This window comes from Silene latifolia, chromosome 5 (assembly GCF_048544455.1).
Source record: "Silene latifolia isolate original U9 population chromosome 5, ASM4854445v1, whole genome shotgun sequence".
Lineage (NCBI taxonomy): Eukaryota > Viridiplantae > Streptophyta > Magnoliopsida > Caryophyllales > Caryophyllaceae > Silene > Silene latifolia.
In genome coordinates this window covers 5,980,810-5,991,106 of record NC_133530.1, presented here as the reverse complement: position 1 = coordinate 5,991,106, position 10,297 = coordinate 5,980,810, and the positions used below count along the sequence as shown (strand labels likewise).

The window sequence follows — 10,297 nt, the reverse complement described above, 5'->3', positions numbered from 1 at the left end:
CATAAAACAGTTTTTCACAATATTTTTAAACAGCTAAAACTTAAAATAAAACTACCTCAAGATTCTCAGCACCACCCATAGCCAATTAGCCATATGGCCATGAGGGACCATAGCCAATTAGCCATATGGCCATGAGGGAAATCAACATGGATGAAAGATCAAAGATGTACACCTTTTATATTGGGCCAAAATCAAAGTTGTATTGGGCGATGCGTTGAATAATAGGTTACCTAAAAACCCACAACAAGAAAAAAGTTGATATAGGCTATGAATGGTAGTAACGGACTTAGAGCTGGCAAGTCTGACCCAAGTGACCCGAGCAAATCCAACCCGAGTAAATTCGAGAATTTTCTGACCCAAAATCGACCCGACTCGTAACCCGACACGACCTGATAATCAGTGACCCAAACCCGACCCAAACTTGACCCGATATTGACCGACTCGATATTGACCCGATTAAATTGATGACCCGACAATTATTAAGCTTAATATTGATCAAAATGAGAGTGATTTAGTGTTTCGATTGATACGTTTGGCTAAATAATAAAGTAACTAAACCAAATAATGGTCGAAAAAATAATTTTAATGGACAAGAATTGAAGTAATGCGATAAAATCGCTGGACCCGACCCAAACCCGACCCGACACATCATTTGACCCGAAATAACCCGACCTGACCCGATATATTCCGAACCCGATATAACACGACCCGGCTTAACTCAAACCAAAGCCGACCCGACTGACCCGATTACCACCTCTATTAACGATACTCACCTCTAGCTAGCAATGATCCCTAATGTATAAATCTCATAATTTGGTCCGCCAATTTTCATTTGTTCCTTTAGTTGCCATCAATGTTTTTCTCAAGGGTAAACAACAAATTATTTTAGATGATGCATAATACTAAAGAGCATAATTAAATTAACGGATTTTCTAATACGTGCTCTTAGATACATGTTAATAATCTAACTAGGGAAAGATTGTTGAGAGTATATCATGACAAGTTAGAGTTGAAATTCATATTTACCATATTAGCGAAATAACTTGAAAATCTTTCCCAACTTAAAAAATCGCTAAACTAATCGTCGGACGTATAGAATAACTTTGAAAAGTCTAAAATTTCATTTTGTTAGCGAATTATTTAAATAGATTATGATATAAAACATCAAGTTACTAGACTAATGCTAAACAAGTAAAACAAGACAATACATTGTTGAATGGATTATTTTCGGTTTGGTGTCCTGAGATTTGACCTAATCTCACTTTAGCGTTATGAGTATAATTCCATTTTGGTGCCGAGATTTTGGACTACTTTCCACTTTGATGACCTATGCATAACATTCTCAGTATTTTATACTTCCTCCGTCCCGGTCATTTGTTTACCCATTATATTTTAGAGTGTTTCATTCATGTGTTTATATTTCTATATTAAGAAGATTTTTACGAGTAATTTGATCATACACCTTCATTATGGTCAACTTGTCATTCACTAAGAATCACCACAAATGGACCCCCTCTTTTCCTTGATCTTTGTGCCAAAAAAACAAAGGTAAACAAATAACTGGATCGGAGGGAGTACTAAAAAATACTATATTTTGAACCAATTAGTCTCACTATAGACGGATATATCCGCCTAAAGTGAAAGATGTGTGAAATATGCTTAAATTGATGACAAGTTGTCTTATGCTTAAAGAGGGTGGATATTTGGTCCGTCTACAATTATAGACGGATATCTTCCGTCTATAATGAGAATTTGTGATTTTGAACATTATAAAGCAAATTTTTTTACCTTTTTTTGCAATATTATGTGACTATTCTATTTAATATGTAATTTAATATTTTATTTTGCACTTTATTATGTCGAAAATGTAGGTAATGACCATTATATGTTTTATGTCACCAAAATGATATTTTATTCAAACCTCAGGTCACCAAAGCGAAAATAATCTAAATCTCAAGTTATTAAAGTAGAGTTATCTAAATCTCAAGGCACTAAAATGAAATTAACCCAAATCTCACCGTAGCAAATTGATAATTTTCGTTGTTCAATTCTTATTTTTGACCTTTTCATATTTTGAAAATGTTGAATTATATAAAACTGTTCTATATAGAAACACAAACTATTCCAGCGTGCTCATCTTAAACTCATCACAGTCCAATAAAAAAGCCGCATTCACAATGTTACTTCACCGAAATTTTTTTATTTTGGAATCCGTGTACCCTTTTTCTGTTCTCAAACTTGTCAGGGCTACACTTGCCTTAAATCGCTTATCCAACAAAAATCTTGCGAAGGTTTTTCACGGTTATTTTGCAAACCATCACTACTACAAATACAGGCAACCACAACGGCCCTTTAACAACGCTTATTCACGAAAATCATCAAAACACGTTGTAGAATTTATTCCGCGAATTTTACCAAACTTAATTACAACGGTTACGTGTTGTTAACCGTTGTTATTGGTTTTAACAACGGGTCATACTTAAACAACCGTTGTTAATGAAAAAACTAATAACAACGGTTAAATTTTAACCGTTGTTAATGGTTTGGCGCCAAATTAGTGAAAAGTAATCACAACGGTTATATTAGAACCCGTTTTCAATACCTTTTAACAACGGTTGTAGACTCAATAACCGTTGTTATTAATATTATGAAAATCTTAAGAACAACATATTGCTTTATTCTGCTATACGCTACAAACACAAACACAAGCTAATACTGCTACTATATCATCCTCCATTCCTCCCTGATCGTCTCTCTGTCTTCATCTCCGTCACTGTTGTCACGTCTTCTCTCCCTCATCGTGTTTATCAATCAGGTATATATATGTTTCTTAGCAACGCTTATAACTAGATATAGGATTTTTTGGGTTATTATCTAATTTGTTGATAATTTAGCTTAATTGCTTTCCTGAATTTCGTTTATTTGTTTGCCTATTATTGTATTTTTTGAATTAGTTGCCTATTATTACGAATGTAGAATAATAACTCGAACTTGGATGATTGATGCAAATATGAGTGACCGCACCTACAAGGATGGTTTAGCTGAATTTTATGAATTCGTTTCGAACAATTTGAAAGGTTCTTCTAGTATTGCATGTTGTAACGCCCCGTAAATTTCGGACCGTTAATATATTTCGGAAATAATTTATTAATCAAATAAAATTTGATATTTAAGGTAATTAAAGTAAAAATAATTCAAAGAAATATAATTTTATTATATTTTGAAGAAAAGTATTTATTTTGATAGTTTTGAAATGTTTAAAAATAGTTTAAACCGTGTAAAATCTTTTATTTCGAAATAAGGGCGTATCGGGGGGAAAATGACAATTCGTTTGAACGTTGGGCAAACGAATTTGGAAATGGGTCGTATGAATACTCAATTTTATTGTAATCTCGTGTTTAAAGACTTTGGTCTTGACGGAATTTGCATTTGACTTACGGATTTAATTATTATTGAAACAAGTCAAACCCGACTCGTAAAAATCCCGACTAAAAATCCCGCACTTCCTTTTTCTCCTTTCCTTCTCCCTTACACGGCTTCCCCTTCCCTTTTCTTTCTTTTTTCTGGTTTTCCTCTACATTCATCTTCTACTTGTTAAAAAAACACCATTTTCATCATTCCAAGCTAAAAATCGACATATCTTACTCGTTTCTAGTCCGTTTTTCGCATAATTTACCTTTCCGGAATCCTCTCGTCGCGATCTACAACTTGGTACAATTTAATTTCAGTTTTCTTGAAGTTTTTTTAAGACCAAATTTCGGTATTTTCGGTTTTATATGCTTATTATTGTGTTTTAATTGTTTATTTAGGTGAAGGATTGGAAGACGAGTTCGGGGACTCGTATATTGTAGAGGATAGCGGCTAGTTGTGGTTAGGGTTTCGGTTTTGAGGTGCTAATTGCTCATTTTCTAGCTTAAGGTAACATATTTCGAGTTACTCGACGAAAGATCGTCACATGTGTGTTGTTTTTGTATGTTTTATGATTTTTTGTTTATGTAGTAATTTTCACATGTTTAAAATGGTTGCATGCATGTCAATTGTTAGATTAAATTATCATAATAGTATGGAAATGATATGGGAACGATTAGATAGTGCTTAAAACGGGTTAAAATGAAGAAAAACAGTAAAAAAAGAGGATGTTAGGGTGGCGGCAGCCGGCCGGCAGGCCCGTGGCAGGCCCACGGCTAGCCCACGGTTGGCCCGGGTCGGTCCGTTGCTTGTTTCGCGGTTTTCCATGCTTTGTCCGTCATTTTAGGTTCATCAAGGATATAATTAGAATGAGTATACATGGTTAAACTTGTTAAGGGAATCATAAAAGTAGCTAAAAGTTATGCTAATGGTAGAAAAATTATGTTATATCGACAATTATCACATGTTAGGATAATTTACAAAATGAAATGGTAATTAATAGGCTCAAAATGAATTTTATAGTGATAATTGTAATGTTTTGTTGATTGTGCCGAAAACTCGAGCCTTAGTCCCTTTGGTCGATGCGATGTCGATTAATTGAGTGATTGGTCGGGCACCAATTTGACCGTGCACTGTCGCAGGGTCTGGGGTTGCGGGTAAAAATTCGGTTGAATGATTTAAATAATCGGCCTTTTTCTTGTTTTAGGCCATTTATTATATCTTTATTTCACATGTGTAGTTAGTTGAATTTAAATAGCTTCTTATTTAGTTAGTTGAATTTAAATAGCTTCTTATTTTGTAGTAATGGCCCTAGTTTCCCCTAAAGCCTTAAATATTGTTAGAATTGCTAGGATTGGAAATTAGTATTGAGTACTTATTGAGGAACTGTTGGATTGTATCTTTTGTATATAGCCTTTCACATGATAGAATATTAGATTTTATGTTGGTAAGTAGGACTTTTTGCCCTCTTATGGTTAAGTGGGTGTCTTAAATGACTTGTGTGGTGAGTCTTGTGTGGTGTGGGCTAAAGTATTCAAGTGGGACTAGGCGGGACTAGGTCCTAGGTGAGTATTTCGGCCTTCATCATAGATAGGTCTTTATAGTCTTTGACGAGTATATGTTCACTGCTTGATAGCCTTTGTGTTCCTGACTAGTGGATTTATATCCAAGTTGGGGCATGACTTCAGGTACTTATTTTGATAGTATGGGGTCAGCTTAAGTACTAGCCAACCCTTCGGTGGTGTCCTTAGGGTACTCACTTCACTTTGTTTTAAAAAAAAAGTTGTGGGTCTTGGGTGCGGTGGTGTGTATCCGCATGTCTAGGTCTCCAAGGATTTTTAGGCTAGGGTTGTGTTGTCTCTTGGCCATGTTTTCTTAATAGTAACCGCTGAGCCAAGATACCGGTTCGATTACCTTCCCTACCTCGTGGTATAGACTCGAGTTACAAAGTGACTATTGACGGTGCTAAGAACTTATGCCTGTCTTTGATATATTGCCCTTTCTTGTTTGATGATTCTATGAATCATAGAAGGTGAGATGCAAGCCGGCTATGGTTGATAGAGTTTGGATTACAATTTGTTAAATATTTCACATGATAGTTTAGTTTGGTCAGTTTAGGGCTCATATGTTAGAATAGTTGATAATTGAATTATTTATCATCTTGTTTACATGTTTTACTACATGTTACATTAATTTTGACGATTCGTGGATGGGAGGACTCGAAGTTACTCCCCACTGAATTGTGGCTTTCGTGTTTGTATAAAATGCGATTGACAGGTTGTTGATTCTTTGTTGGGGTCACAGACGAGCTAGTGAGCAAGGAACCTTGGACCTAGTTGGCTTCCTTTTGTAGAAACCTTTTACACTTTTGGTTTGTATATAATTTGAAGGGACATATGTCTCCCTTTTCTATTTTGGTTTGTATTCTTATATTTCCGCGTCTTTAGTTATGTATGTAAATTAGATTGTAGCAATTGCAGGTATTGGCACCCGTCTATTGGGAATGTTGGATTGGTTGTGAATGGTTTAGGTAGAAAATTTTTTGAAATTGCAGATTTGATCTAGTTGAACCATTTACAAACATATCCTACCAGTTTTTCCGTAGAATTTACGCATTTAAGTAATTAGATAACGATTATTTTTAAGGGTGTCACAGTTGGCATGTCCTTGTGAAAGATGTGGTAATATTAGCTATATGGCTTTTCCGGACGTTAAAATACACCTAGAAAAGTGGAGATTTAGTCGATCCTATACACGTTGGATTTTTCATGGGGAATCATTAGAGGAAGAGAATAACTCTGAAGAAGATGATGTTGAGGTACACGAAAGGCTAACTGATGATCCTGAGTTTGCCGAGTTTTTTGAGTTGGAAGTAGAGAAGTTGAATGTTGGGTCTATAGATAATAAAGAGAATGATGATGAGTCGATTGCTTTTGAAGATGTAGGTGATGACACTAGTAATTGGGATGACCTTAACAACATGTATGAGAAGTTGTGTGAGTCTAAAGCACCTCTGTATCCTGGTTGTAAGTTCACAAAAATGTCGGCTGTGGTGAAGTTGTATAATATCAAGGGGGCAAATGGGGTGAGTGACACGTGTTTCACTAGTTTTTTAGCCTTGATAAATGAGTTGCTTCCTGATGGTAATGTTCTACCTGTTAAGACATATGAGGCGAAAAAACTAATAAGAGGAGTGGGTATGAAATATGAGAAAATACATGCATGTCCAAATGATTGCATATTGTATCGGAAATTATATCAAAACTTAACCAATTGCCCTAAATGTTTGGAGTGGCGTTATAAGGATAAGGAAGGGATCCCGGCTAAGGTGTTGTGGTATTTTCCATTGATACCAAGAGTCATAAGGATTTATGCGAATCCCGATGATGCAAAAATGTTAACTTGGCATGAAACACGAAGAATAAATGATGGAAAGCTAAGACACCCGGCAGATGGTAAGCAATGGAAATCGTTCGACTCTAAGTATCCCGAGTTCGGCAATGAACCTAGAAACTTACGTCTAGCGCTGTCCACTGATGGAATGAACCCACACGGAAACATGAGTAGCCAACATAGTACTTGGCCAGTAGTGTTGGCTATTTATAACTTACCTCCATATGTGTGCATGAAAAGAAAGTATTTGATGTTGTCGTTGTTAATTTCCTACTCCTAAACAACTTTGAAAATGATATAGATGTATATTTGGAACCTCTTCTAGATGATTTGCGATTGTTGTGGGATAGTGGGATAGAAGTATTTAATGCATATAAGAACGAAACTTTCAATTTGAGAGCGATGTTATTGTGTACAATAACTGACTATCCGGCTTATGGCGACCTTTCTGGGCACACAGTTCATGGGAAAGAGGCTTGTCCATTGTGTGGGGAGGATATCGAGTCTGAATACTTGAAGTCTTCTCGTAAGTATGTGTATATGGGAAATAGGAGGTTCTTGTATCATGAGCATTGTTATCGCAAGATGCGGAAAGCATTCAATGGAAGACAAGAACTTCGTCAACCTCCTAGAATTTTGAGTGGGCATGAAGTTTATCAGAAAGTAAAGCATATTGAGATAGATTATGGGAAGAAGAGCAACTCTAAATTGTCTACTCGTGGGTATAAGAAAAGATCCATATTTTTTGATAAACTTCCATATTGGCCTGACCTGGAGGTCAGACATTGACTCGATTTCATGCACATTGAGAAAAATGTCTGTGATAATATTATCAATACCCTTCTGAATGTTCCTGGTAAAACAAAGGATAACGCCGCAGCTAGGGAAGATATGAAAATGATGGGTATTAGGCTAGAGTTGGCACCACAGAAGAGAGGTAATCGTACATTTTTACCGCCAGCAGCTTTTACCCTTTCACGGAATGAGAGAAAAGAGTTCTGTGCATGCTTGAATGGAATTAAAGTGCCACATGGTTATTCGTCGAACATCAAAAACCTAGTGTCGATGCAAGACCTAAAACTGACCGGGTTAAAGTCACATGATTGTCACACTTTGATGCAACAATTACTACCTGTGGCTATTCGTTCCATTTTACCTGAAAAGGTAAGATATGCTATAACTAGATTCTGTCTCTTCTTCCAGTCCATATGCGAGAAAGTCATCGATCCCGATGACGCGGATTCATTGCAGGACCTCGTTGTAACCTCTCTTTGTCAGTTGGAAATGTATTTTCCACCCTCTTTCTTCACTATCATGATTCATCCGACCATTCACTTGGTTAGGGAGATTTTGTACCTTGGGCCCGTGTACTTGAGATACCAGTATCCTTTCGAAAGATTGATGAAAGTCTACAAGGACTATACATCTAATCGGTATCGTCCGGAAGGTTGTATTGCTGAACGCGCTATTTTAGACGAAGCTCTTTCATATTGTTACGCTCATCTCTCCCCTGAGGAGTTGATTGGCGTTCCTAAGAATCGTCATAGTGACTGGATGACCGGAAAAGGTATTAGGGGCCGGGTTGAAAAAATTGTGACACGTGAAATGTTGCATTTAACACACATGTATGTGCTAAACAACGAAGATGAGGTGCAACCTTATATTCAACAACACAAAGATGAGCTCAAATACGATCACCAAAACAAGACCGAGAAGTGGATTGCGAACGAGCATACGAAGACGTTTCCCAGTGGTTTAGGAATATTGTCTTACATTAATCGATCAAACCGGTGATGACATCTCTCCTAGGTTACTACGTCTTGGTTTAGGTCCAAATGGCAGGGTCACCTTTTACAACAGTTTTGCCATTAATGGATATACTTTTTACACCCGCGAGCAAGATGAGTTGAGCACAATGCAAAATAGTGGTGTGAGTTCTGAATTTGAGGCAATGCACTTTGGATACTTCAAAAGATAAAAAGCCTATTTGGGGAAAATGCCTTTATTATGGTGTTATTCAAGAAATATTGGTACTAGATTACATTAATTTCACAATGCCTTTGTTTCGATGTAACTGGGTTGATAACAACATCCATTGTGTCCGAAAGGATAAGATGGGATTTACGTTGGTCAATCTGGGTAAGGTTGGCAATAATAAGGATGATCCTTTCATAATGGCATCCCAAGCTAAACAAGTGTTCTATGTCACCGATCCTATGGATAAGAAGTGGTCTGTTGTACTGTCTATAAGGAGTAGAAGGAGTAGTCCATCCGATAATGGTGATGATGATCAGGATGTCGTTTTTGAGGGAATGGATCACTCTACCACTGTATCTTATTTCGACGATGTTGACACTGATCATGAGGACACTGAAAGCATCTATATGCGTGATGACCATGGTGAAGGTATTTGGGTTAACGAAGAAACTATGACATCCAAGAAACGTCCCGATCCTGAGATAGTTCATCAGGACACAGTGATATGGACGACCAACATTTTGAGTCATTTTCAGACCAATAATTTGATGGTTTAATTTATTGGTAAATCAATAATGGTCATTATATTGTTAAATAAAAATTCCCAAATTTGCATGGCATGGTAAATCCTGTAGCTTAGATATGCGATGTTACGGGTTTTGGACAGAATGGAATTACGATAATTTTTTTTTAAAAAAGGTTCAACAATAACAACGGTTATATTTAAATTACCCGTTGTTAATACTTTCAACAACGGGTGTAGTACCTCTACCCGTTGTCAATGATTTTTTGACATATTTCATTTTGGCGCAAATTTGGTGAAAATATATTACAACGGGTATATTTTAACCGTTGTAATAAACTTTTGACAACGGTTGACTTTTATTGACCCGTTGTTATTAATATATAACAACGGTTCTTCTTTGAGCACCCGTTGTCAATAGTTTGTCTTAATAAAAAACTAATTTAGAAACCCATACAGCATGCCATACACAAACACACACAACATTATTAGTTCAACCGTTGGTATCCTGTGTTAATTCTTCTCTCTTCCTCGCTTTTTACATTCTCGCCGCCGCGCCCAGCTTTCCGACGCCCAGATTCCGTTGCCTTCTCTTATCATCCTGCTCGTTCTCTTTATCATCATCATCAACAGGTATGTTCACTTTAATTTTGTGTTTCGTCATTAGGGTTTTAAGACGATCATCTTGTTTCTTTTTCATGCATCTGTTTGTTTTCCGTCTTCTTTGTTATCTTTATCATCCCGCATCATCTACTTCACTCCTCTTATTAGGGTTTAGGATTTTAGAAGCTCAATCTGTTGTTTTAAATTTTCATTCCTATTAGGGTTTAGGGTTTTAGATAATACTCTACATGTACGTTGTTAAGTTGTTCATTTACTATATCATTCATATTTGGGTTTTAGGATTATCATGGGTGAAAAACGTAAAAGAAGTCAAAAGAATAATGAGCCTGGTGATAATAAGCCTGGTGAGTGGGGTGCTACGAAGTGCCAGAA

General features: G+C 36.5%; 1 long non-coding RNA gene across 1 annotated transcript; it reads left to right on the top strand.

Annotated features, from left to right (window-relative positions):
• The first annotated feature begins 3,625 nt into the window (after positions 1 to 3,625).
• On the top strand, positions 3,626 to 5,838 carry LOC141655834 (uncharacterized). Its single transcript, XR_012548200.1, has 3 exons — positions 3,626 to 3,711; positions 3,810 to 3,918; positions 5,686 to 5,838. It is a non-coding gene; the product is annotated as an uncharacterized LOC141655834 (long non-coding RNA).
• Positions 5,839 to 10,297: the final 4,459 nt, after the last annotated feature.